Source organism: Macaca nemestrina, chromosome 3 (genome assembly GCF_043159975.1).
Source record: "Macaca nemestrina isolate mMacNem1 chromosome 3, mMacNem.hap1, whole genome shotgun sequence".
Taxonomy (NCBI): domain Eukaryota; kingdom Metazoa; phylum Chordata; class Mammalia; order Primates; family Cercopithecidae; genus Macaca; species Macaca nemestrina.
In genome coordinates this window covers 173,443,122-173,470,713 of record NC_092127.1, presented here as the reverse complement: position 1 = coordinate 173,470,713, position 27,592 = coordinate 173,443,122, and the positions used below count along the sequence as shown (strand labels likewise).

Sequence of the window (27,592 nt, the reverse complement as noted above, 5' to 3'; positions counted from 1 at the left end):
ACTCCTAGCATAGGTTGTTATCTTTCTGACTTGCATTCACAATTTGTTCCTATGGTGGGAAGCACCTTGAGAAGAGAGGCCACCTTTATTTAGTCCAGAGTCTTAGCACTTGGCACCCTCACTCTTCATGTATTTAGTTTATGGATTAAGTCATGGATAGCCCTATCTCTCTTTCACTGCCTACTATGCTCCACGGTGTCCCCACCAGACTGCCCTGAGCCCCCCACCAAAGAATTTCACCCAGCAGCAGTGCCTTCCACCATGTCCTGGCATCCTCCTCCCAAGCACACCTACTCTGTATTTCATTTGTGCAAGCCCTTGCCACTTCCTGCTAGCTTACAAGGATGGGAAGTGGCTGATGCAATAAATAAATTCTTGCTAACGTAGTACCTACTAAGGAGGTTCTCTCCCAGGTACCATGATGCTGTGACACACTTGAAATGTCTAGAGTTTCAGAAGATCTGTGCAAATTGTGACCCTTTGGCCAGTAATCGGCTTCTTTGCTGCAATCCAGGCTTGGTATTTGGTAAAATCACAATACATGAGTGACTTCCAACTCCACCCATGGATATAACAGGCCTGTAAGTCATCTAAAAAAATAAAATAAAATATGGGCAGGTGCGGTGGCTCACGCCTGTAATCCCAGCACTTTGGAAGGCTGAGGTGGGCGGATCATGAGGTCAGGAGATCGAGACCATCTGGCTAATACGGTGAAACCCCGTCTCTACTAAAAATACAAAAAATCAGCCGGGCGTGGTGGCGGGCGCCTGTAGTCCCAGCTACTCTGGAGGCTGAGGCAGAAGCATGGCATGAACCCGGGAGGCAGAGCCTGCAGTGAGCCGAGTTTGCGCCACTGCCCTCCAGCCTGGGTGACAAAGCGAGACTCCATCTCAAAAAAAATAAAAATAAAAATAAAAATTATAATATAATAATTATCTCTATTATTTCCTGAATCCCTACAAACTCCCAAGTTCTAATCTTCTCAATGCCCCATTAACGAGGTTTTATTATTCCCACTTTACAAAAAGGGAAACTTAGCCTTGAAGAGATGAAATGGCTTCGCCCATGCCATGTAGTTAGTTTGTGTGAAAGGCAGGATTCAGCTGCAGGTTTTCACAGCCTGGGCATTTTCAATTCTACCAGCTCATTCCTCTAGAAATAGAGGCAAACTCCAGCCAGTGTTCGACCCTCATTCCCTTCTCAAGCTCAGCCCATTCCCCACTGCTGGTGGACTGTGATCAACAGCTGCAACCCCTCGAGAGGAACTTCAGTTTGTCCTGGAAAGAGGAAAGAGGGTTTCAAATGAAGAGAAAGAAGAATCCTGTAGGGTGCCTGAATACTGCCCTCTTCCGTAAAACAGGGCAGCTCAGTGGTTCCGCAGATTCCACGAGATAAAAGGACTAGACAGCTGCTGGGTGAAGAAAGCGGTGGCCGCTCTATTTGTGCACACCGTGGACGGAAGTTACTGCCCAACAGCTCTCAACACAAACCAGTGATATTAACAAGGCATGAAAAACTTATATGATCCCACACCCGTGAATGAAGAATCGAGCTCTATGTATTCTCAGAGCAGAAGTTACAACTCATCTAAATGGGATCAACGTCAGCTTGGACGTGAATGAGGGAAGAGAAACAGTATCCAGTAGGAGCCAGGTACCAGGCTACATATTTTACATACCTGGTCTCTGAGCTGCCTTCAGAGGGATGCATTAACTAGAGTCCTGCTATGCAGAAAAGTAAACTGAGGCTCAGGGAGGTGATTTGGCAAAGGTTACATGACTTGCAAATGGCAGAGTTTGGAGCCATGCCCAGGTCTGCCTTGCTCCCAAGCCGATGCTTTTTCCATTATACGATAATGTCTCGCCTTTGCATGCTTTCTGGACTCCATTTGTTGTGATTTTCAGCTGCGTGGATGGATTGCACACTTGGACATCCACCAAAAGCAGATCCTACATCTTTAGCCATCCAGGTAAATGCTAGGCCAAATTCCAACCACCTTAACAAGAGAAATCTCCAGCCTGAGTTATGGAGCTTTAAGAAAAAGAAAAAAAAAGAAGGAAAAGGAGAAAGGCAAGAAGTAATTTCACCTCGCAGAGGAGGCCTGTGTGATTAGGATGGGTGTGGGTGGCCACAGCTGGCACAGACATAATCACAGTCCAGCATGAGAACAATAAGGCCATAACTCCAACTTCTAAAGAATGCCATTCATTTATTCAACAATTATTTTTGAGTGTCTCATTTGAACATAGCAAAGCACCGTGGGAGTGAGAAAGAAGCAAAAAGCTTGGAGTTAACCCTTAGAGAGTACACAACGCTCCCATTCAGAGTCCTTGGAGAGAGGCATGTGTACAACAAGACCAAGAAACATGAAAACTTTCAGCCACACCTCGACAGACACCACTGATCTGAACTCGTATCCCACCTCTAAGTTTATATGTTTGATCCATGGCTCCACTAGCATTTCTTCCTTATTTTCCTGTTCTTTCTTTTATACTCCTCTAGTTCTATTTCCCCACTCTCTGGTGAAATATGCAATGGAGGGGGAAAATGTTGTCCTGGAGATAAAAGAACTATGCTCCATCCCAGTGCTACAGTCCTCTAGACGTGTGACCTTGCGCCAGTCTTCGGGCCTCCCCGAACGTCCATTTGCTCACTGGTAACAGGAGTGTAACAATCCCTTTCTCAAGGGTTATATGACAATTAATTGAGATAATAATATGAGAAAGTCCTCTGAAAATAGTAAACTGCTGGAAAAAATGTACACGTTACCCCCACTGCTAAGACTTATTAGATTATGTCAATAGTTAATGTTTAGCTGAACAGAAGACCCTGCCAAATGAATGTTATTCCTTTTGGTTTTCCTTGAGCAAAGGCTGGCTAAGCAAAAAAAGGAAAAGCAAGACAAAGAACACTACTTTGTGCATTCTTCCCCAAAAGGACAGCATTGTAAGTCTGCCGTGAACAAAGAGTGTAAATTATATTCAGCATGATATAAGTAATGACATATCAATTAACTGTGTCAACAAGGTCTAAAAATATGCAAATTACTGTACTTCAATTAGAAAAATCTACATCCTTAGAGAATATTGTAAATCAGGAAATTTGGGAGACATTAAGAGTAATCAGTGAGGGAAAGCATGTACTTTTTGCCGTATCCTATTTTTATACATACATAATGAAATAATTATAGCTACACTGTATTTATGCCTCTGCAAAAATATTAAAATCTTAAGATCTTTACAATGATAAGTTAAATCTGTATTATGTTTTCAGACAACATTAATTATAAGAAAAAGAAATCTATTATCATTCAATATAAGTAAGTTGAAACTAATTTGGACATGTAAATTAGAAATGCTGTTTTTTTCAGCACCAGAACATTAGAAAAGAGAAAGCAAGAAGAGATATCTAGATCAATTACTGAGCCTATAAATGCAAATGCTTTAGCATATTTAAGTTGTAATGCAAATTTAAGGATGTTTAGTAACTTTTCTCGCAAATATCAAACTATTTGGTATTTTAATTTTTTGGATGCCTTCTGATTTTCTTTGTTTAAAATGCATTTATCTGCTTTTGATGGAGTTGCCTTTACCTGTCTTCTAGCTGCAACTCACCAACACATAGCAGGAGGCAAGGCCGGGAATGTGTAAGGTGAGGTCAGTTTTCAATGACTTCGATATTCACCACAGTAACATGGAGTGGTACCTTTGCTTTGAAATTCAATTTGCATCAACTCTAGACATGCCAGAAGAATGCAAGAAAAAGGAACACGACTCACATCAACATCTCACCTCTCCCCAGCCTCCCCTGGAAGCATATGGTGGCAGGGAGTGTCCCACAGTGAGACCCCCAGGCAATGATCTGTTTGACCCTTCCTCATTGCAAGCTACCCGAGGTCTCATCAGGATCTGAAAATTCTGACCCAAAGACACTTTCCTGAAAAGTTTCCAGCTCTTCCCCATTTCCACACATAGAGATGCCCTATATGTTTCCGGACCCAGAGTTCAATGTCGTCTTTTACAAGCTCTATCCCAACTCCTGGCCAAGTCCATTCCTTCCTGGGTTTTAGGAAGCCCAGGGCATTTTGATTACTTACTGTTTTCCCCTTCAGCTGGGAGCTCTGTGAGGGCAGGAAATGTGCCTTTTCTCTGCGTTCCAGAGCCAAGCACAGCGCCTCCTACAGAGCAGAAATGTGCTCAAGAGTATACCAGTGGGGCCAGGCGGGGGGGCTCATGCCTGTAATCCCAGCACTTTGGGAGGCCGAGGAGGGTGGATCATCTGAGGCCAGGAGTTCAAGACCAGCCTGGCCAACATGGTGAAACCCTGTCTCTACTAAAAATACAAAAATTAGCCGGGCATGGTGGCAGGCACCTATAATCCCAGCTACTCAGGAGGCTGAGGCAGGAGAATCGCTTGAACCTGGGAGGTGGAGGTTGTAGTGAGCCAAGATTGCGCCATTGCACTCCAGCCTGGGTGACAAGAGCAACACTCCATCTTAAAAAAAAAAAGTGCACCAATGAACAAGAGGGAAAAAGAAGCAGTATGATAGACCAGGGGAGAAAGGAACTCTCTAGTAGGAAGAATGTATTTAATGTATTTTCTTAGTGCTAGGTATGGGAACTTCCATTAAAGCAGCCTGTACTGACGCAACTCATTTTTTTTTGGTTAATCCAGTTAAATAACCAGACTGAGAGCTGGTTTAATAGAAAATGGGGAAGAAGGTGTTTACCTTGATACTTTAGCATCCTCTTTCTATACACCAATTCCACTGCTCCTCCCAATTTCCAGGAGATCTTCACTGTCCTTGTGCTTTCTCTACCCACTGTCATCCAACTCTGCTTCTTTAGGAAACATCTGATTAAATCGCTTGCACTAAGTATCAGAATTTACGATAGCATCCCTTGCAGTTTTGTCCTTGAACATGGAATAAAGAGGTATGTTAAAAGAACCGAGATCAGACACCAGCGGCCTGGCACGCACGCGCGCACGCACACACACACACACACACACACACACCATGAAGAAGTTACTCAATTTGCCTCCTCAAATGTTGGCTCTGAAGGGTGCAGATATTTCTTAAAATGAGGGTATATGAAATGTCTTTAAAATGAGTGTTTCATTCCTGGTAGGAACAGAGCCAGACAAGGGATGCTCTTTCCACTGAGAAGAGGCTAATGTACAGCTTTACAACTAAATATCAACCAACCAAAATCTCTTCCAGCATACTTTCTCCTCTGGAGTAGAGAATATGGTTAGCTGTTGAGATCAAAACTAGCATTCCTCTTGGTTTGTCCAGTATAAATCCTGGCTTATAATAGTAGACAAATAGCTACAGTGTCCCATGGTCATACTGGGACAATCACAGATAAACTTATGTATGTATGAATATATATCTGTATAGCTACAGGTATGATTATGGATATAGATACAGATATCTCATCTACTCTGTTAAATGAATAGAGTACCTGTGTTATATGGAAACAGTGAAGAGTACAGACTCTTACACCTGCTTTAGGTAAATCAAATCCCAGCTCTGTTAACTAATATGATTTTGGACTCTCTAAGGCTTAGTTTTCTAACCTGTAAAATTGAAAGAATAATAATTTCACCCATATAGCTGTGGTGAAGATTAAATGATATAATTCTAATAAAAAGCCTAATAGGGTTGGTGGCACAAAGTAACCCTCAAATGGTTGCATTTATGAAGTCTCTCCATAATACTAATTATTATGTCTGCCAGAAGTTCTCATTGCAAAGGTGAGATGACGATATTTTACAAGCTAGTACTTACCTCAATCTTTTGTGAGCTTGTTGTACCTACTCCTTGAGTCCACATGCTCAAAGTAATTCATCTGTTTTACTTGTTTAAGAATTTGGGAAGGTAAATATTCAGGCCGGATTTGCTTAATTAAATGAATTTCCAGAAAAACGAGAACATCAAACAGCAACCAGGGTTTTAAATAGCAGTTTTAAGACCATAAATTCAATACTTATTCTGTATGCAAACCATCATGATATTATCATATTTTCTCTCTGTATTTTCAATTAATCCATATTTCTCTCTTCATTTTCTTCCATTTTTCCCGTTCTTTTCATTTTTATGCTTCACTATCCTTCTTTTTGTGTTCTAGATACTCTAGAATTTATAGCATAAGCACCAGGTTCACATGCAGTTAAAGTTCTGCTAATGGATTATGCTAATAAAGAAATATACTCAAGCTTTTATCACCAAACTGTAGCTTGTACCTCAGAGCATCAAGGGCCACAAGAGAAGTCCCAATCAACAACTGATTTACAAGTTTAGAAGTCAGGAGGAAAGAGACCACACTAAATCTCTCTGCTTCATCCAAAAGAGGCCATGGGGTTTCTCTCTATTTCGTCTCATCTGATTTCTCACTTTCGGTGCTTAGGAATAGAGAGAGGATTTACTCGCCATGAGTTGTGATTAACACAATTTAGCTTTGTTGAATGCCACCACCCTCATCCTGCCGGATGGGGTAGTAGTGTAGGATGGATGTCAGATTGGAATGTGGATAAATTCTACAATGTTGACTGAGTCATAAGCCTGTGTAAAAATAAAGGGAGAGCTAGGGAGGAAAATCAGTCTTCCCCTTACCGCTCCCAGAGAAGGAGAGAAAAATGAAAACAGGAGAAAGAAATCCATGCTTTACACACAGCCCACCTTTTATTGGAGAGCCTTGCTCTGTATCCAAAGGCTTTGCAATTATTTGGCTATTACTTATCTTTAAACATCAGCTAAAGAGATCTAGCATTTTGGAAAGGTAATTATACCGTAATGCAGATGGTAGTAATAACAATTACCCAAGATAAGCCCTTGCAATGATCTTTACAAAACAAAGCATAGCAAAAGTAGCACTGACTCATGACAGACCTCCAATGGAGAAGGCTGCAATGCAGTAGCCAGGCTGTCCCTGGAACAGTGAGAGGCAGGTGCTATCCCTCTCATCCTTGGAGGCAAGGCCATGTGGAGGTTAAGCATTTTCTAAGTTTAAATAATTCTTGATGTAGGCACAATTCCTGACAGCCTTTATTTGATGGGAATCCTAGCCCATCTCAAGTGCTAAAGAAAAAGGTTTCTTCCTTTGCCTTGTGAATACCAACTTCGGTCTCTATTCCTATACCTGAAACTGCATGCCCCTTGAATTTATTTCTGTGGGGCAAGATTTATCCTATAACATGATAGTTGTTGAAACAGGGGGATCTAATTGCTCAGAAATCATTAATTGCTATAAATAGATGACTTCTGGGAGTCAATGAACTATAAGCAGAAGAGACAGTGTGTTTGAATGTCATGCTTGAGCACTGGATATTTTTATGACTTGTCAGTGGTTCTGTAAAAAACTCACACAGTGAAAGGTGCCTAGTCAACCTGTACTGATGGAAATTGCCAGTTAGAAATAGATCGTTCTTGTTTTAAACCTTGACCACCCTTCTAACAAATCAGGATGTGCATTTATGATGCATTACTAAGGAAAGTTAGTATCGGCCATCCAAGAAGGGGGGATCAAGGAGGACAGTGAGGAACCACTATCTATCTGATCTTTGCTATTTTCCGGGGCATAAAATAACAACCTGTCATCTACCTTTTGCAGGTCATTTTTATCACGTTGTGGGCCAAAATGAAATTTGACCTCCATTTTCCAGCTATGCCAGTGATGATAAATTTAATACACGCAGAGCAAATGAATGGAAGGCCCACAGAAAGTCAGATTAGAGTGTGATTATTCATTCCTGAATTTCCACAGAGGAAAAGGGCCTCTCTCTCTTTTGAACTTGCATCATCTTCCTTCCTCCAGGTCCCACCTTGGTGCTCACACCTTGACAAGCTGTCTTGAATAATTTAACATGCAAACTCCCAGTGTTCCCTGTACGGCTAGGCCCTGTTGCTCCTAAGACTTAAAGAGGAAGGGAGATCATTTCTCTGAATCATCCCATTCTGTGATCTGATCAGGGTCCAACAAAGCAATAAATCAACATCATAAATGTCTCTTTCAAAAAATCCAGCAATAAAGAAAGCTGCTGCCACCTTGCAAAGGAGAAAGTGCCACAGAACCCAACAATCCTGCATGGCTTCATCACAAGGAACGCAAAAGTCATCGAGCTGCCAGTTAACAGTTCCTTCTTCACAGACCTGATTAATTAGCTAACATCCCTTTTAGCTGTAGGGTTTGGTTTTGTGAAGAAAGCTTACCTTTACTTTTAGTTCACTTGCTAGAAAACATTGCCAGGTAGGAGACACTCAGACTTAAATTCACCCATCACAAAGCATGAAGTACTCTGGGATTTCTTTGCGAAATATCATTCTTAAAATTCTTTGTACCTGGTGAAATTCCAACTGTCCTCAAATTCTTACTGCCCTCCTTCACTTCATACTTCTCAGTCTTTCACAGACATACCAAAGCAAAGCAACTTTTAAGAGCAACTACCTTCAGGGCTGTCTAAGCATGTAAGCCAATCGGTTCTGACCAAAATCGTTCTAATTCAACACTGTCTCATGAAATACAAATGCCCATCAGATCTGCATAAATCGGAACCTCTAAATAACAAAATTATTTGCTTATGTCTGTTTCAAGCATAATATGTATGCATGTATGCATTCATCTCAAACTACGGTTACATCCTGCCTCTCCTCTGTTCAGATCCATCCAATTCATTCATTCAGAATGAATTGTAAACTCCCTAGCTTGGCTTACAGGATCCCTGCTCCTACTTGGATCTCATCTCCAGTTTTCTCCCTTGTTCACCTCTGCTCCAGCTGTTTCTACTAGCTGTTTCTCAAGCACACGCCCCCGTCAGGGTCAGGGCTAGAGTTAGACTTGCTGCTCCTTCTGTCTGAGACACCTTTCCTCCAAGTGTCTACAAGCTTACTCTCTTTTCAGTCAGGTCCCCCATTGAAAGAGTGCTTTCCTAACAAACCCTTTAGCAATTAGCAGCCCCTCCAACATTCTCTGTCTTGGTTTGGGTTCCTCAAGCCTAAGGCCCTGGCCCTTGGAAGCAGAATATTTATTTGAGATGTGGTTCAGGGAAGCTGGAATAAGGGAATGGGGAAGTGAAGGTGGTACAAGAGAAAGCCAATGAAGGGCAGAAGACGGAGCTGGTGATCACTGTGGGCAATCAGAACCCAGCCTGCTTGCAAGAAGGGCTGGTGCACCTACAGGCTGGTCCTGAAGAGAAACAGCAGTATAAGCAGCTCCTTACTATGGAGAACGCTCTGAGCAGAAAGTGCCAGAGATGAGAAGTTGTCCTAAGCAAAGGACATCTTCCTCAGCTGCAGCTGAAGTCAAGGTGAGCTGAAGGGATGTGAGGCAGGACAGATCAGCATCTGTTGCCCTCTATGCCACCCTTCTCTGCCTTCTTTCCCTGCTGTTTTTATCCCCGGCAGGGTCTCTGTTGATTGGGAGAAGGATGTATACTGTCTGTCTCTTTTTTCTCCCCATTCCCACCCCATACATGTAAGCTCAAGAACAGAAAGTTAACAGATTGGTTCTCTGCTACATCCCCAACACCTAGAAGACTACTTGGCAGGTTTTGTTGGATTGGCTTATTCGTTTATTTACTCATGCATTTCTGTAACAAACATTTTCTGAACTGTACCTGGGCTAAATGCAAGGGGGTCTAACGTGAACATGGTACATATCATACCTGTCCTGGAGACTATCACAGTTCAGTGACAGAAACAGTCACAGAAAATAATAATAATAATAATACACGATAAGTACAACCAATGAGATCTGTACAGAGAGCTATGGGAGCAAGGGGAGGGAACCACAAATGACCCAGGGGAATCTGAGAGAGTGCCACAGAGGACATTTTAGTTGAGACTTGAAGAATGAGTAGGAGTTTGCCAATCAAAGGCAAGAAATGTGTTCCAAATAAAAGGAATGGCTTTAGCAATGGTAAGATGGCTACATGACAATACACAAATCTGGGGCATGAGACACATTGGCAGGAATTGAACTTTGTAACAGCCATCACCCACCAGAAATAAATTCCTATTCAAAAAATAAAAGTGTAAGGCTCTGATGATACCAAGTGTTATTGAGACTATACAGAAGCAGTCATTCCCCTGCACTGCTGGTTGAGATTGTCAATTAGTGTAGCCTTTTTGGAAGACAATTAATCAATATCTAGTAAAGTTGAAAATATAATTATCCGACAGTCAAGCCATTTCACTTCTAGGTTACATACCCAAGAGGAATGCTCTTATAAGCAAAAGGTAGCATCTATGAGGACGTTGCTGACAGCACTGTTAGTAACCAAGAAAAACTGAGGGGAAAACCTACACATGCACCAATAGGAGAATAGGTATCTATTAACAGACAATAAATAAATCGTGGAATACTACAGAGCAGTTAAAATGGATAAACTAGACCTGCATTATCAACATAGAGAAATAGATTGAGATGATAAATAATATTCAAAATATAGATTAATAATAAATAATGAGAGAAGAGAGTATATACTACTACATAAAAAGTAAAAGTATAGACCAGGCACAGTGACTCACTTTGGGAGGCCAAGGCAGGTGGATCACTTGAGGTCAGGAGTCTGAGACCATCCCCACCAACATGGTGAAACCCCGTCTCTACTAAAAATACAAAAATTAGCCGGGCATGGTGGTGGACACCTGTAATCCCAGCTATTTGGGAGGCTGAGCCAGGAGAATCACTTGAGCCCAAGAGGCAGAGGTTGCAGTGAACTGAGATCACACCACTGCACTCCAGCCTGGGCAACAAGAGCAAAACTCTGACTCAAAAAAAAAAAAAAGTAAAATTATAAAAACACATGTAGCAGTCTACAGAGTAGCAGTTACCTCTGAGATGTGAAACAGGGAAATGGGATTTGAAAGCAGACAAATGGAGCTTTAATGTAACTGAAATGTTTTATTTCTTAAGCAAAAAAAATCAAACGGAAACATGACAATTGGTAGCATTTGTTAAATGTGGATATGGGGGCCGGGCATGGTGGCTCATGCCTGTAATCCCAGCACTTTGGGAGGCCGAGGCAGGCGGATCATAAGGTCAAGATATCAAGACCATCCTGGCTAACATGGTGAAACCCCATCTCTACTAAAAAGAAAAATACAAAAATTAGCTGGGCGTGGTGGTGCACTCCTGTAATCCCAGCTACTCGGTAGGCTGAGGCAGGAGAATTGCTTGAACCCAAGAGGCAGAGGTTCCAGTGAGCTGAGATCATGCCACTGCATTCCAGCCTGGCAACACAGCGAGACTCTGTCTCAAAAAAAAGAAAAAAAAAAAGAAAAGAAAATGGATACGGGACACATGGGTGTTTCTCGGGCATTTGCACTTGTTATATTATCCTCTGTGTTTTTCTGTGTAGAAAAATTTCAGAGTTTAAAAAATGGCCCAAGGAATTTCACTGGAAAGACAGATATATTTTATATGGTTTTTCAAACTATGACCTCATTTATATTGAGGTGACTCTGTTTTCTGTATGTTTCTTATTAAAACAGTAAGTCAGACACTATTCACTCTATTCATTAATCCAACGATTTATTCACTCAACAAGCATTTATTTAGTGTCCATTATATTAAAAGGTGCCATTCTACATGATAGGGGATACGTACCAGCTAAAGACAAGACTCCCTACTTCAATGAGTATATAATCTGTTATAAGAAAGAACATATACCTTCAAATAGCTCCTGAGCACTTACATATTTAGAAATTATATGCCATAAAACTACATCACCATAATGCACCTATGTTTTATTAGTATGTGGCCAGTATCACTGTAAAATAAAATTGGAGCCATAAATACAATATCAGCTCTTTCATATCTCAGCAGTTGTCAAGGTCTAAAAAAGTAACTGCAGAAAAGAACTTTAAACAGTCATGTTATGACTTTCCTGAGGACAAGGAGCCAAAAGTTACATCGCCAACCCTCACCCCCATTAACACAAACACTTTGGATAGAAGGAGAAAATGAAGACAAATGGTGGATCCCTCCACCTGGGTGTTATTCACGAGCAGAGTCAGCCATTTTTAAAGTCATATTGATTATTGTGGCTACTCCCCAGGCCCAGGCCTGAGAAGAAGCACTCCAGCCAAGTTCGTCTTACGTTCAAATAAGAGAGTGGCTCAATATTCATAGAATAGAGAAGGAGAATACTCACTCTGTCCCTTCTCTCTTCTAATCACATATAATCCTCATTGCTTTCCTTGTTCATCTTTTAGATTACATGAGGAACATATAAATACATTATCCTTATGAAACAGAAAAACAAAAGTACACATAAAAATTATGAAAGTCTCTCTTCAATGCATTTACCTACCTTCATAAACATACATAATTATTTTTAACATAAGTGGCTCATAATGAAAGTAAGATCCTTTTTTTTTTTTCCACTTCACAAATACTCTTGGCAATCTTTCAATGTCATTGCCTATAGTTCTATTTATGGCATCTTTTTAACAGGTTCAAAATATTCTACAGTTTGGTTATATCATTTTTTTTTTTTTTTTGAGATGGGGTCTCACTCTGTCACCCAGGCTAGAGTGCAGTGGCGTGATCTCAACTCACTGCAACCTCCACATCCCAGGTTCAAGCCATTCTCCTGCCTCAGTTTCCCAAACAGCTGGGACTACAGGTGTGCACCACCACACCCAGCTAATTTTTGTATTTTTTGTAGTGACAGGGTTTCACCATGTTGGCCCAAGTGATTCACCCGCCTCAGCCTTCCAAAGTGCTGGGATTACAGGCATAAGCCACCAAGCCTGGCCAATATCATCATTTTTAAGCACTCCCATTCTGATGGACATCAGGGTGTTTCTAGTTTCACTGCAATTTTTAAATAATGTTGCAAATTCATTTCCCTGTGAAGCTCATTTCTACACAGCCAGACACTGTTTTGTAGCTGCTTCATATAGCCTGCCTCGGGGCCCAGCATAATTCAAAAACACAAGAGAGAACGACTATGTCTTACTTTTTTTGTTGTTGTGGTCCCACGAAACCTAACACAGAGCCAGGCACATGCAAAGTTCTCAAGAGATGTTCATGACTTCAGTGCATTCGTAGCCTTGATACTCCCACTGTCTCTAGTCTTCTGATGAATAGAGTGTTTTGGGGTGAAAGCTGACAAAGTGACATCTTGTACACAGTAGACACCTTAATAAATACTAAATGACCCCCCAAACTTTAATATATCAAAGCATTGTGCCAAAAAGTTGGAAAACTCTCCATGTGAGTCAACTGTCTTCTTCCTTTGCCCTCTGGGGACACAGGGGACACTGCCCACTCTCCCTGGGGCAGAGAGCCAGCCCATTCATCATTCTGCCAGGCCCCTCCAAGCAAGATACCTGCCAGGCTCCTCTCACCACTGTCTCTCTCAAGTGAGTCCAAGCAAGGTCATTACCTGGCAACGTCAACTCTCCTTATCTCCTTGCCCCTATTTCAGAAAAGAGTCACTGACAGCAGGGATCCAGTGGCCCCTGAAGCCATCTCCAGGACAAACAAGCTTCAAAGAGTCCACAGTGCCAGTGACCGTTAGAGAGGGCAGGTCACCAAATCCATGGGGAAGAGATCTAGGGGTGTCTGCCACTCGCCAGAAAGAGGCTCTTTCTCCAGAAAGGTTTGTGGCCCAAAGAGGGACTTACAGGAGCAATTGGGGATCCATAACCAGACAGGCAGCTCTGAAAATGAATCATGATCAACTTAACAGGGCACAGCTTTCAAAATCCAACCTGTGGTCCACACAGGGAAAGGTGAGGAGTGTGAGGAAACAAGGAAACTTCCAGATGAGAGGTAATGGACCGCCAGGCAAGTAAGAGCACAGAAAACCTCCTGCAGTTGTTTCATTAAGAATGACCAGGCCGGATGCGGTGGGTCACGCCTGTAATCCCAGCACTTTGGGAGGCCAAGGCGGGTGGATCACTTGAGGTCAGGAGTTCGAGACCAGTCTGGCCAACATGGTGAAACCCTGTCTCTACTAAAAATATAAAAATTAACCGGGTGTGGTGCCGGGCATCTGTAATCCCAGCTACTTTGGAGGCTGAGGCAGGAGAACTGTTTGAGCCCAGAATGAGCCGTGCTTGGGATCTATTCTTTCAATTCAGAAATAGCAAACTATTTGAAGAAAGCGAAGCAAAAGATAGAAAATGAAGGAGAAAGACAGATGAGAGATAGAAAAAGAAAGAGAAAATAGAGAAAGAATAAAGAAGTATTTATGAGTTCATCTTTCAAATGCAAAGGCATAAAACGTCTTTGAATATAAAAATCCATCCTTTTGCCTGCAGACTCACAGAGGGCGAGGCAATGAGGAAACCCCATTGTGAACGTCTGATGCATAATGTGAGGATCAAGGAGATAAAACTTGCAAGTTGCTCTGAGCTCTTTGAAAGAAAAGGAACGTGCAAAAGAACTTACTTAGCGTGGTTTAAATTTTGGATTACTCAGATGTAGTGGACTTGACTCTATGCCTATAGGTGCTTTGAAGTGTTCATTTAAAAATGTATGGTTCATTGTTACTCTGAAATTAAGTTGCTAGGGTGGAGCATAACCTCCAGAAATACATGTTTAAGGGATTTGCTTATTATAGATATTGAACTGAAACCACCATTGAGTCAATTCCTGTGGAGCCTCTGCCTGAAAATGAGATAAAAGTCAAGATGTTGAAAATGAAATTTTAAAGGGAAAGTACAGTATCAGTTAGAAAACTTGCACAGTCAGCCAACTGACCAACAAGTACATAATGACGGCCTCCTAGGAACACAGCATGATGTTAATAAAACTCACATTGGGCCACTAAAGAGTTAAAGGGCTTACAAGGAGCCAAAAGGGGCTTTTCTGCTAAGACAGCAGCAGGAGTATTTGACTGTAGTTGAAATATTCCATACGGAGTATTAGAATCTGGTCCTTTAATGAATACTTGGCTGAACCACTGGAATATAGGTTCTTTGAGGGCAAAAAAAAAAACTTTTGTATTCGTCACCATTGTATCCCCAGCCTGGTAAATAGTACCTGCATAATAAATATTTGTTGAATAAATTAAAAAATAAATGTAAGAATGAAAGGGGAGGACAGGGAAGGAAGGGAGGAGGAAAGGAAGGAAAGGAGAGGGGAAGGGAGGGGAGGGCAGAGGAAGGGAAGGGAAGGGAACAGAAGGGAAGGGAAGGGAAGCGAAACTCTTTCTATAGTAATTCTCCTGGAAACTATCCCTGGCCACGTCCACATACCCTTGAGCATCCTGAAAGATGGAAGCAGAGACTAAGAACTGGAGGGAGAGCTGTAAATATCAGGGTGAGTGCCAAAGGCATCACCTTTCCTTTGCGACTCAGTAACATTTTGTCCACAACTCCCTTGCACTTACCCCTCTGTACCATATTAATTGTTTATGGGTTGGTTTACCTGGGCATGCCTGTTGAGATAAGGGGCCTGACAGACACATACCTAGAGACCATTCACATTTTTTTTTGGTTGGTTGGTTTTTTGTTTGAGACGGGGTCTCACTCTGTTACCCAGGCTGAAGCGCCGTGGCATGATCCTGGTTCACCACAACCTCTACGTCACGGATCCAAGCAATTCTCAGTTTCGGTCTACCAAGTAGCTAGGATACAGGCACCCGCCACCATGCCCCGCTAATTGTTCTTGTATTTTTACTAGAGATGGGGTTTCATCATGTTGGCCAGGCTGGTCTCGAACTTCTGACCTCAAGCGATCCACCCACCTTGGCCTTCCAAAGTGCTGGGATTACAGGCGGGAGCCACCGCGCCCAGCCTCATGCAAGTTTATAACTGAGTGTCAGCAGCAAGAAAACTGCGTGCAACAGAAGCCATATTTTCTTCTTACATTTTGATAAGGTGGGCACCCTATATTCCTAGTGATATGATCCTGGAACATCTAAAAGGCATCACCCAGTCCCTCATATCCCATACTGAATCATTTTACTCATCTCTGTAGTCCCTTAGAACATAATAAGAGCTCAATAAACACTTTTTAGATGAGTGGAAACTTCCTTTTAGACCAGACTAAGAGTGGTCACCACCAGCATGACCAAGAGGGTCAAGACCAGAAGGAAGACATAATTAGCCAGAACCACCGGCTGAAAAACTAGAGTCCCCAACCAAAAAGAGAGGCTTCAGGTATAAAGGTACATGTTTACTATAATATACATATATTTAGCAGAGAATTTCTGTCATAAAAATTATGATGTGAAATTCGAAGAAGGTGAAACTTAAATAAGCAAATGTTCAAAATGTGCACCTTTGACCCGTCCACACAGGAACCCTGCACACACCACATGCTCTGATCTTACCCTTCTCACCTGAACAGGAGGGATCCATCGTTAGGCTGGAATATGATCACGATGTGGTGCAGTTTTTGCTCCAAACACAACACCCATGCACACAAAACTAAAGTCAGAGTCAGAATCTTTGAGACTCATTCTGCAGCAGGTTCATATTGGAATGTCTGTGACTACGGTTAATAAACTACACATTTTCTGCATCAAAATAATCCATATTCAGTAAGCACAATATATGGCTAAACATAAGGAACCTCTGCCAATCAAGATTTAAAGTAGGTTTGGGGGGAAGCAAACTTTGAATTATTAAAACTCAGCTCTAAAAGGCAAGGCAAAGTCCAGCCAAGATCCTTTCCTTGGCTGAAGGCAACTATATCTCCATTCTGTGGGCTGAGGGCAAAAATGTCTCCCTGCCAAGATCAAGAGTTGAAGGTGAATTGCAATAAATCACCTGGGTCTTTTATGCCTGAAACAAGCCTTTGCTAAAGATGTAGACATGTTAATAAAAAGATAAAGGGCCAAATAACCCAAGCCATTTTGCCTAATGAAGAAGCTACGTTAAGATACCACAGAAGGAAGTGTAGGCAAATGATGAAAGGATGAGAACTCAAACAAGTACCCAGACCAGAGCCTTCTCACCTAAATTAAGAAGTCTGCAGTTACATGTAACAAAAATAATGAAAACAAGCTAAATTTCTAATAATAGAAAAATGCCTCAATTATCTCACCAATGAAAATATGAAGCTGCTATAAATTTGCAATAACATAGAAACATGACTGCAAGTTACATGAAAGAAAAATCAGGATACAATATTTGCACAGTATTATCTCAACTGTCTTATTTGAACTTATCTTTTAAAAAAAGCCAGAGGCCATATAAAAAATGCTAACGTTGGAAGCCAGGCATGGTGGCTCATGGCAGTAATCCTAGCACTTTGGGAGGCTGAGGTAGGTTGATCACTTGAGGCCAGGAGTTCGAGACCAGCCTGACCAACACAATGAAACTCCACCTCAACTAAAAACACACACACAAAAAAAAAACTGGGGGTAATGACACACGTCTGTAATTCCAGCTACTCAGGAGGCTGAGGCAGAAGAATCTCTTGAACCTGGGAGGTGGAGGCTGCAGTGAGCCAAGATTGCAACCACTGCATTCCAGCCTGGGTGACGAAGCAACACTTTGAATTAAAAAAAAAAAAAAAAAAAAAAAATTGCTAACGTTGGGTTGCAATGTTACATGTTTTAATTTTTTCCTTTGATTTTTATATTTTTCTATATTTTTCACATATTTTGTACAATTGGTAGGGAGAAAAGAAGCTTAAAACCCTCCGTCTCTCAGTTGTTTACTTCCTTTGAATCACAATGTCCTTCCCTAGTCGCAGTAGGAATAATGGGACTAGACTCGCTCTCAATTTTTTTTAAATGTTTTGATGTGGCTAGGTAATTATATATAATTTGACATAAAATCAGTCTTTGAGTGATACCAGACAAAGCAAAATGGGAGATCCTATTCACTCATTCCATTAATACCTAAAGGGAGGTTACTCAATGAAGTTGAAAGGCAATATGATTTTTGAATACACACTTTTTGAACAAAAGGAACATTCCAGTTGCATATCTCATTTAGGTTAAACGACAGAAACCGCATGCATACTTATGTACACACCTCTCTAACATAGTCCCAATACCCACACAAACACAAAACAAGCCCTAACTGCCAATTTCACTTGTATAAAACACATTCTGAAAATTATAGGTTTGAAGTGCTAAAAATTTGAAGAACATACAACATCAACAAGTCAGAAAATGGTGGAAATTTTCCCCCTTTTTAATATAAAGATGCAGATCATCAACAGTCATTTGCTGAAAAGAAACTTGCTCATTTTTAAACAAGACAGAAATTAAAACTGATGTGGCTCCTGTGTTTGTTTGAGTAATGACGCAACCAGGCATTAGTTTAAATCAGCTATTGCTGCTGCAATCAAATTTCTCCTAAATTTATCAAGCATTGTGATGCCTGATTTATTGATGTTTTTGATGTCTTCCCAATTAAAAAAAAAAATTTCCTCAGCCTCAAAAGTTATTGTTTTTTTCTGTAAAGCCACAAAGGTGTTCTAATTTTTCTGAAACTAGCCAGAGGAAATAAAGAATAAATAAAAAACCTGAAACCATATAAGCAAACTTGCATTAAGAAATAGAATTCAGAAAAAGACCATGACAGCAGTCATCACGGTCAAATCTAAGGACACAATTAGACAAATCCGATTATTAAGTTTTTGCACTTCCATTGACTAGATAAAATTATGAAGAATTCCCATGAGAAGTTTGGGGCTGGGTGCAGTTACTCACACCTATAATCCCAACACTTTGAGAAGCTAAGGTGGGACGGTCACTTGAGGCCAGGAGTTCGAGACCAGCCTGAACAATATAAAGAGATCCTCTCTCTAGAAAAAAAAAACGTTAACAATTATCTGGCTGCATTGGTGTGCACCTGTAGTCCCAGCTACTAGGGAGGCTGAGATGGGAGGAGCATATGAGCCTTGGAGTGTGAGGCTGCAGTGAGCTATGATCATCCCACCAAACTCCAGCCTGGGTGACAGAGACTCTATCTCAAAAAAAGGGAAGGGAAGGGAAGGAAAAGGAAAGGAGAAGGAAGCAGGGAGGAAGAGAGGGAGGGAGGGAAGAGGGAGAAGTTTGAGCTGCCTTCCCTCCATGGTAGAGGTGAATATACTCATTCATTGCCCTGGCTGCATGGAATAAAGTGGACAGGAGAACTTCTGTGGGCATTACCTAGCCAGGGCCACTGGTCAGTAAATGTGTGTATTTTTCCATGTAAACCATCAAAAATGTGAGATCACTGTCTCTTTTGGTCTGTAAAACCATGGTTTACATGGAAAAATACACACATTTACTGACTCATAACAAATAATTATTGAGCACCTACTGTATGTCAGACCGAACTAGGCAATAAGGACCAAAGACAAATCAGGCAAGTCTGGTCCCTGCTTCATGGAACCTGCAATCAAACTCACCAAACTCAGAAATATATACATACATATTTATATTATATATTACAGTAATATGTATAATTCATCCAGTGCTTACTATGTGCCAGGCAAAAGTGTTTTATGTTATCATCCTCATAATCAAAATAATAGCTACTACTAAGCACTAGGAACAGTCATTGGGCTAAATATTACAACCCTATAATACAAGCATTTTCTTCCTTATATTTTATTAGCACTTTGTGATGTGAAGAGTTGCTTAGAGAGGTAGAGGGAATTGTACAAAGGTCACAGATAATAATGGCAGAATGCAGATTTTAATACAGATATGCCTAATTCTAGAACCCATGCTCTTAGCTACCAAGCCCATTATACCCCACAATGCACCATTATGGTCTTCCACACTGGGCCTTGTCAAAGTCATCGGCAGTGAAGAACAAGATGTTAAAATCAGATGCGACATGCGTGGGGACAGGAGCCATTCAAAGGCCAGTTTCATCACTGAACAGCTGGACCTCCGTTCTGGTTGGCCAACTTCAGGAACTGATGGATGCAGGTTGGAACCAAGCCCAGGGGTCCTCTGGAAGAATCTAAAACAAGCAAGATAAAAATGTCTTCCAAACAGGTGCTGCCTGATGGCTTCTTCTTCGGGCATCAGCAAGGAGGAGGAGAACATTCCTACTGATTAGCCCAAAGCAGTTGCTCCCAACCAGGGGAAATTTTTCTCCCTGTTCCTCAGCAGAGGACATTTGGCAATATCTGGAGACATTTTCAGTTACCACAACTGTGCATAGGCTGCTACTGACATCTAGTAGGTAGAGGCCAGAGATCTCACTAAATATCCTACAGGGCCCAGCACAGCCCCTCATAATAAAGAATTATCTGGTCCAAAATGCTAATGGTGCTACTGCTGAGAAGTCCTGCCCTAAAGTATCCCTGTGCTAGCTGGTAGATTTTTCTATGAGCCATAGGCATGAACCTGTGCCCCTAATTTGCCAAGAAAGGAGAATGGCCTAGATTGTAGTCTACAAAATGGGGTGCAGAAAGAAAACAATGTGTCTTCCATTCATATCTATGTATCTTAATGTTCTTATCTCATGTATATGTTTTATTATCCTCATAAAGTAATAGTACAATAGCACATGCATACAATTTGTATATAAACAAATACACATTTACTGGAGTTATATGCTCAGAAAAGTTTACTCATAGAAGCACATAATCAGAGAATGTTGGAAATCATCAGACTAGAGAAAGGACTATTGATTTAAACTCAAGGAGATCTAGGATAAAATCCCCAACTTAGCTTCTAATTAAACTTGGTTTAACCAACTGTAAAATGGGAATAAGAACAGTCATCTCCCAAGATTGTATGACAAATCAAATTCAATTATGTACTAAACACCTAGCACATAGTACTTGCTCAATAAATGCCCATCTCCTTCACCCTCTCCTCCTCTCCTTGTCCTAGGTTTGAGGACTCTGAACAAGGTCAAAAATTATCTGTCCTGAGTGTCATCATCTGCAATCTAATTATGAATGTTCCACCTACTTTACACAGTTGGCATGAAGGATTAAATTAGATCACTGATATTAAAGTGCTACCAAAAATACAAAGGATTTATAAATATAAAGTTTTCTTAAATTGGGGTCATACCACCTTTTATTAAGGTATTCCTGATAATCACTTCTTTGCCCAATTTGGAAACTCAAAGGCCAACATTCTAAAAGGAAGGGGCTTGAGTCAAATAAAAGCATGTGGCTTTTATTTTCTGCTTACCTGATTTCACCATCTTAGCTGAGAAAGTACTTAAATATTGCGAAATCAGGAATTTCAACAGTGATATATCCAATTAATCAGCATAGTGTTTTGTTATTTTTTCCCTAGAGGGAATTGATTCACAGGCTGTGAAAACACATTGCATCACACACTGACCACGCACAGGGGCACAGACGCTGTGCACCTCCTGGACTGTGCTGACGTCAAATTGCAAGGGCATGTGGCCCCGTGCACTCCCAGATCAGCACGATTCTCCCACCCACTTACGGTCTGGGATTCATGCTTGATCATCTACAATTCCAAGTGCGTATTTTTAAACTTTTGAAAATGAAGTGTGTTCATGCAAGCACTCTCCAGAAAGGTCAAAAGCAGGCGGGAGCCGTGGCGCCTTCGTCGGAGGGCACTGCACTCCTGGAACCTCTCCCAGTGAGAGCCTGGGAGATGCAGGGAGCTCAACCCCAACCTAGATTTCTCTGGCATTTACTGACTCTCTCTCCTTACTCTCCCTAATAGAGTTAATAACAATAATAGCTCGCCATTTTAAAGCACTTCAGATTTTTTTAAATTGTAATGAATATTATCTCCTTGATTCTTTGAATTGCAGTTGCTTACTTACTTGTATCAACCACTTTAGACGTTGAACTTCTTAAGGGCACACGCAGGAACTTTTTCATGTCTTGTTATTCCCAGTGCCTGCCTAGCACATGCATGGTTCATAGTAGGTGCTTAATATTCATTCCTTAAACTCGTGACTAGATGAAAAAATATTATTATCCTCTTCTAAACAATGAGAAGCCTGAAATTCAAAGATACTAAGCCGTGTGCCCAAAATATGCATTTATAAGTTACAAAAGCAGTTCTGAACTCGTCTTCTGATCTCAATTTCACCAGAGACTTCAATATAGAAAGTAATTCTTACCTAAGTGAGGTAAACAGAAAGAAAGCTAAATGTCACTCCCCTAAGTCCAGCAATGAAGGAGCTGCCAGGATACAGAAGGGGACACAAACAGAACCAGCAAATTTACTAATGCCAATTGCCTTCTCTCGTGCCCCCAACTTTGTCCTAGATAGACAGATGTATCTGTCCCATGTGTGTGCCTGGCTAGTATATCGAAGAAAAGGTAAGTTGGACCCTGAACTTCACCTTGATTCAGAGGCTGATACCATATTAGCCAGATCTCGAGATCTGGAGTGAGACGGACTGGGATGGAATCAAGGCTCAGCCACTTATAAACGTAGGTCCCTTGGGCAAGTTGCTTAACCATTTTGACCCTTCATCTCCTCATCTGTAAAATAGGGAAATTAACACAGCTTACTTCATAGAGATGTTGTAAAGATTAAATGAGTTCATACATTTTTAAATGAGCAAAACAATAATAAGTACATGGCTGTAGTGTACTAACAAATATTAGCTATAATTTTCCTTGCGCGGGTATATTCTACCTCCATGATGCTATTTCCTACTGTTTCATCACCTAAGCCAGCCAATGTCTTATCAGCACTCTCTGGGTTATTCCAAAGGCTTCCTAACTAGATTGCTCGTCTCCTGGCTCACCTTTCCCCAACACTTCTTTCTACACCCTTTCTACAACTTCATCTGATCATGTGACGCACTTGCCTGAACACTCATGGCTTCTCCGCAGCCTGGAGGATGCCGTCCAAACTCTTTCATACAATCATCAAGACCTTTCTTGATCTAAGTCCAACTTCTCACTCAAACCACATCTCCCACGTCTTTCCCAGGTTCTACTTTGATCTTTGAGCACAACCCATATAAAATCAAAGATGTTCATTGTTTACCGATCATGCAGTTTTGATATCTGCACATCCTATAAAAACATTCTAGGTGCTGAAAGAAGTGTTAGTGAATTAACTTCATACCATAACTGACTATTGAATAATGTCATAATTAAGAGTCTGAGCTTTAGTAATAAGCAGATTAAAGTTTCAATATCAACTCTGACATGTATTAGCTGTGTGACCTGGGACAAGTTACTTAACCTCTCTGAGTCTCTAGCTGCATTTCTTCACTTGTAAAATGCAGATAATTGTCTGTTTTCTAAAGTGTCATGAGAATTAAATGGAATAATGTATTCTAAGTATGTACAACAATGCCTGGTGCCTGGTATACTCTCAAAAATGGCAGCTAAAACTAAAAGCCTCTAGTGTACATCAACAGGAAAAAGGCTTATGGTGATAACTGGGCAACTTGTTGGGGATCCTGGAGCCAACTTGCATATCAAACTAAGCCCCCTAATGTGTAAGCCCCCAACGAGAACCACAAGGCCTGCTTCTAGAAAAGTCAGTAAGCATCTGCTTTAAGACAGCTTTAAATAAGCACTAAGCACTCGGCAGCCCACACGTATCCTCCTAGCCCATTCTTACCCAAGGAAAGCTGAGACAACAATGGTTGTGTCCCTTCCTACTCTCTTAGCATAAATAACTAGGGACATACACAAGAGCATGGTCATTTCCAGGCCTACTGCAAGGGTCGACACATATCCCCTCCAGGACAGCAGTGATTAGAGACAACAGCAGCTGAAGGCAGGCCTTTGACAGGACAAAATCAGCCTTGTTGGTGGACACCTGCCAGCTTGACCTAGAGCAAAGACCCAATGGCAGTCGCCAAAGAGTCTTCATTTCACGTTTCCAATCTACTCTTGGTAACCCACAGGCTATACTCCACGGCCCCCCAGTCCTAGCTGGTCAGGGCACAACTGATTATTTTTCTTTTATTTTTATTTATTTATTTTTTTTGAGACAGAGTCTTGCTCTGTTGCCCAGGCCAGAGTGCAGTGGTGCAATCTCGGCTCAGTACAAGCTCTGCCTCCTGGGTTCACGTCATTCTCCTGCCTCAGCCTCCCAAGTAGCTGGGACTACAGGTGCCCGCCACCACGCCTGGTTAATTTTTTGTATTTTTAGTAGAGACAGGGTTTCACTATGTTAGCCAGGATGGTCTCGATCTCCCGACCTCATGATCCGCCCACTTTAGCCTCCCAAAGTGCTGGGATTACAGGTGTGAGCCACCACGCCCGGCTGATTATTTTCCTTTAACTCTCACACTCTGTTGTGTGTTAACACTTATGTAACTCCAGCCTACTTTGGAAGGACATCTCCTGATGTATAGCTGTCCAGACAGAAACGCCATGACATTGTGGCCTTTTCCCTGGAGCTGGAAGGTGGAAAAAAGTCCCTTCTCATCAAGCAACTTGTAATGTAGATGCAACCTAGAAAAGAGTACATATGTGTGTAGGCACACACGTAATGCATATGTGCAGGCATGTGTGTGTGTGCACGTGTGTGTGTGTGTGTAACACAGAAGGAGACAGAAAAAGGAAAAGATTTCTCTGCCTCCAAATATTCTTAATTGATTATCTAACATGGGATGTTAGCTCAGGTAATTTGGGAAATTAAAATTATATGTTTGTACAGAGATAATCTATGCTTAAAACTATCTGGCGTGGTAGGAGGAACACTGATGAACAGTTGAAAAACTTGCTTCATGCAGGCTTAATATGGGGCTAATTCAGAATTACAGAGTTGGAGAGTTATGGGACTCAACATAAAGCGAAGCAGTTCACTGAGCACCGTAGCGATCAAGAAAACACACATAAAAATTCCGATCAGAATGGAATGTGAGGCAAAAGCACAATTTCCTCCCAATCTGGAATATCAGCAGGATTTGCGCTTGTTGTTTGTGGTTTTCTGGGGTGGATGGTACATTACAGTGGAGCATCAGCACTAATGCTACATGGCAGCTCCTCAGAATACCATCTGCTTCCCCGGGAACTGTTAATATAGTTGTAATTATCTACTTCTAAGCACTTTATTGGGAATATCATTTGCAAATTAATCAACTACAGACCGGTAAAACAAATGACATGCTTCCCTGAAAACAACAGCAGTATTGCACATTCTTTTCCTAAGGATTAAGGGAAGCTGGAGTGAGTGAAGGGGTTTTACACACGCCTTGAAAACTGTGCCCTGTGCATAAAAGTTGAGCAGAAAGAATGACAGCGTAGCATTTTCTAAAAAGGTCTTGGGAAGATATTGGCAACAGGGAAGAGGAGGAAGACACAAAGACCTAAGAGATGGGTAGAACTGCCATGCGAGAGACAAGAGGCAGACAGTGGACTCCAACTGACAGCTCCACAATGGTGGAGACAAAGATTCCCAGAGTCCTCTGCACCTGCTCTCTTGACTAGAGTGTGCCGCCTTCAGTCTTGCCCTCCAAATCTTCCATGCTGTCTGTGGTATGTCGAAGGCCATTTCCCTCTGCCATAGGGCAAGAAGCAGGAGTGTTAAGGGGAAAGAAAGGGAACGCCGGAACACTAATCCTTAACTCTCCCACCATCACTGAAATGCTCACCCCCAAGCAGGTACAGATCTGTAAGCAGAAAAGCAAAGCGATGCCTGAGACCAAAGGGAGAAAAAGGCAAAAGATCTACTCGGCAGAAATGGCACAGGAGAGTCAGGGTACTTTGTATTTACGCAAACACCAAGTATGTCGCCTCGTGCTGCTCATTGTAACCAACAAAATGGCTCTAAATCATGGGTCCTTAAGTCTGTGGCTTCAATCCAGAGGTCCAGCAGAAAAAAAGAATCTTAATCACCATTACAGAGAGCCCTAAGTGCACCTTCCTGTAGCAGCTAATCCAAGAGCCAAAAGACAAGGAAATACCGCCCTTGCTCTCCTCTGAAAAGGCCCTGCCCCCCAACCTGGCTCTCATCTGGAAAGAGAAAGACTCAGTCTCCCCAGGATATACCAGGCTATAACAAATGGCCCTCCTGTGATTTTACCAGCATCTTATCAGCCCACACTTCACACAGCAAAAGAGAATCAGAGAAGCACACGCAGAGAGAATGGGACTGTGCACACTTGCGTGGGACATGGAGTATGGTTTATGTGATCAGCTTAGGAAGACCCGAGCTGACCTTCACTGATTGAAATGATGGCTTATTGGCCTCATTAAATTATTGTTAAAAGAATTACTAAGACCTTTTTTGAGAGAGAGAAAAAAAAAATTATTTGGAATCAGACAATCCTGGTAGTGAATCCTGCCTTTGCTAATGACCAGTTGCTTAATCACATTGTGCTTGAGTTTACTTTTTTAATCAATGAGGTTCTGATCTCTTTTTAAAGGGGTTTACATGCAACTTTGAAATACTTATTACAGAAGAAAATAAAGACAGAAATGAAGACATTTTAAATCAAACTTAGAAAGGTTTGACAGAGAGAAACTGAAAGAGAAAATGAAATAATACCGTATGAACGTTCATGGTTTTCCTCTGTTCTGTAGGTACAGAAGGAATGGCCAAGAAAGCTGTAGTGGGGAGATATCCACACTGAATTAAAGCAAGAAACATTTATTGAGCATTTACTATACTAAGCAGATTGGCTTGTCATACCTTGGGATGTGGCTGTGAGAATGTGCTTTCCTATAGAGAGGGCAAACACTACGTCTTATTAGTTCTTATAGTTCACCTCTACTCCAGACTAGAAAAAGTGAGATAAATAAATGTTCTGGGCATGGAGCTACGGGGATAGAATGACTCATTTGACTTTTTTTCATCTGCTGTTTAAATGTGTGTATAAACTTCCCAGGTAGGTATTTTCACCAAGTGTATTTGAGACAAGTATTATTTATCCAGCCTGCCTGATCAGACCTCCCCACTGTCTGGAACAACCTCACAACAAAGGCCCATCCATTTGGCAGCCTTTTTTTTTTTTTTTTTTTGAGACAGAGTCTCTCCCTGTCGCCCAAGCTGGAGTGCAATAGTGTCATCTCAGCTCACTGCAACCTTCGCCTCCTGGGTTCAAGCAATCCTAGTCCCTCAGCCTCCCAAGTAGCTAGGACTACAGGCATGCACCACCACACCCAGCTCATTTTTTTATTTTTAGTAGAGATGGGGTTTCACCATGTTGGCCAAGCTGGTCTCAAACTCCTGGGCTCAAGTGATCTGCCCACCTCAGCCTCCTAAAGTGCTGGGATTACAGGCGTAAGCCCCCACACTCGGCCCATTTTGCAGCTAACTTCTTAAAACCTGGTGTATCACAGAGCTGACTTACTCAAAATCCGCTCTTCTTCAGGAGGAGATAATGAGGTTATTTCACAGTTGGGAAAATCCACTGAGACTTTTTTTGCCCTTCAATTTTTGTCTTTGTTCTTGCTTTTGTTTTTCTCTTCCAAATTATTTCTTCCATGAAACATAGCGTCAAAAAACAAAACAAAACAAAACAAAACAGAAACCCTCTAGGGCCCTAGTCTCTTCCTTATTTAAATATTTGAAGTGGATTTAAAGGAACAGTTTCCAGAATATACAAACAAACCTTAATACCAAAAAACAGATAGAAAGAAAATCTTACACAAGACGGAATGAAGTTAGTAAGCACCCCTTAGATTTCCTGATCAACCAAGCTTCTCCCTGAGAAGAGAGTATTCAACAAGCTTCAAGAGCTGGTTTTGAAACTGTGACCGTAGGTGCATTGTTTAAGCTCTCTGTGCCTTCATCCTAAAATGGAACT

At 41.5% G+C, this 27,592-nt stretch overlaps 1 protein-coding gene and 1 long non-coding RNA gene across 14 annotated transcripts in view; both read right to left on the bottom strand.

Annotated features, from left to right (window-relative positions):
* The window catches only part of LOC105487840 (PPARG coactivator 1 alpha), a 716,435-nt gene that overhangs the window by 436,516 nt on the left and 252,327 nt on the right, over positions 1-27,592 (bottom strand). The window lies entirely within an intron of this gene.
* LOC105487841 (uncharacterized) overlaps positions 1-27,592 on the bottom strand; it is an 80,450-nt gene that overhangs the window by 44,270 nt on the left and 8,588 nt on the right. Inside the window, exon 2 of the long non-coding RNA XR_011621424.1 lies at positions 4,730-4,914. This is a non-coding gene — a long non-coding RNA (uncharacterized lncRNA). The remainder of the gene's footprint in view (positions 1-4,729; positions 4,915-27,592) is intronic.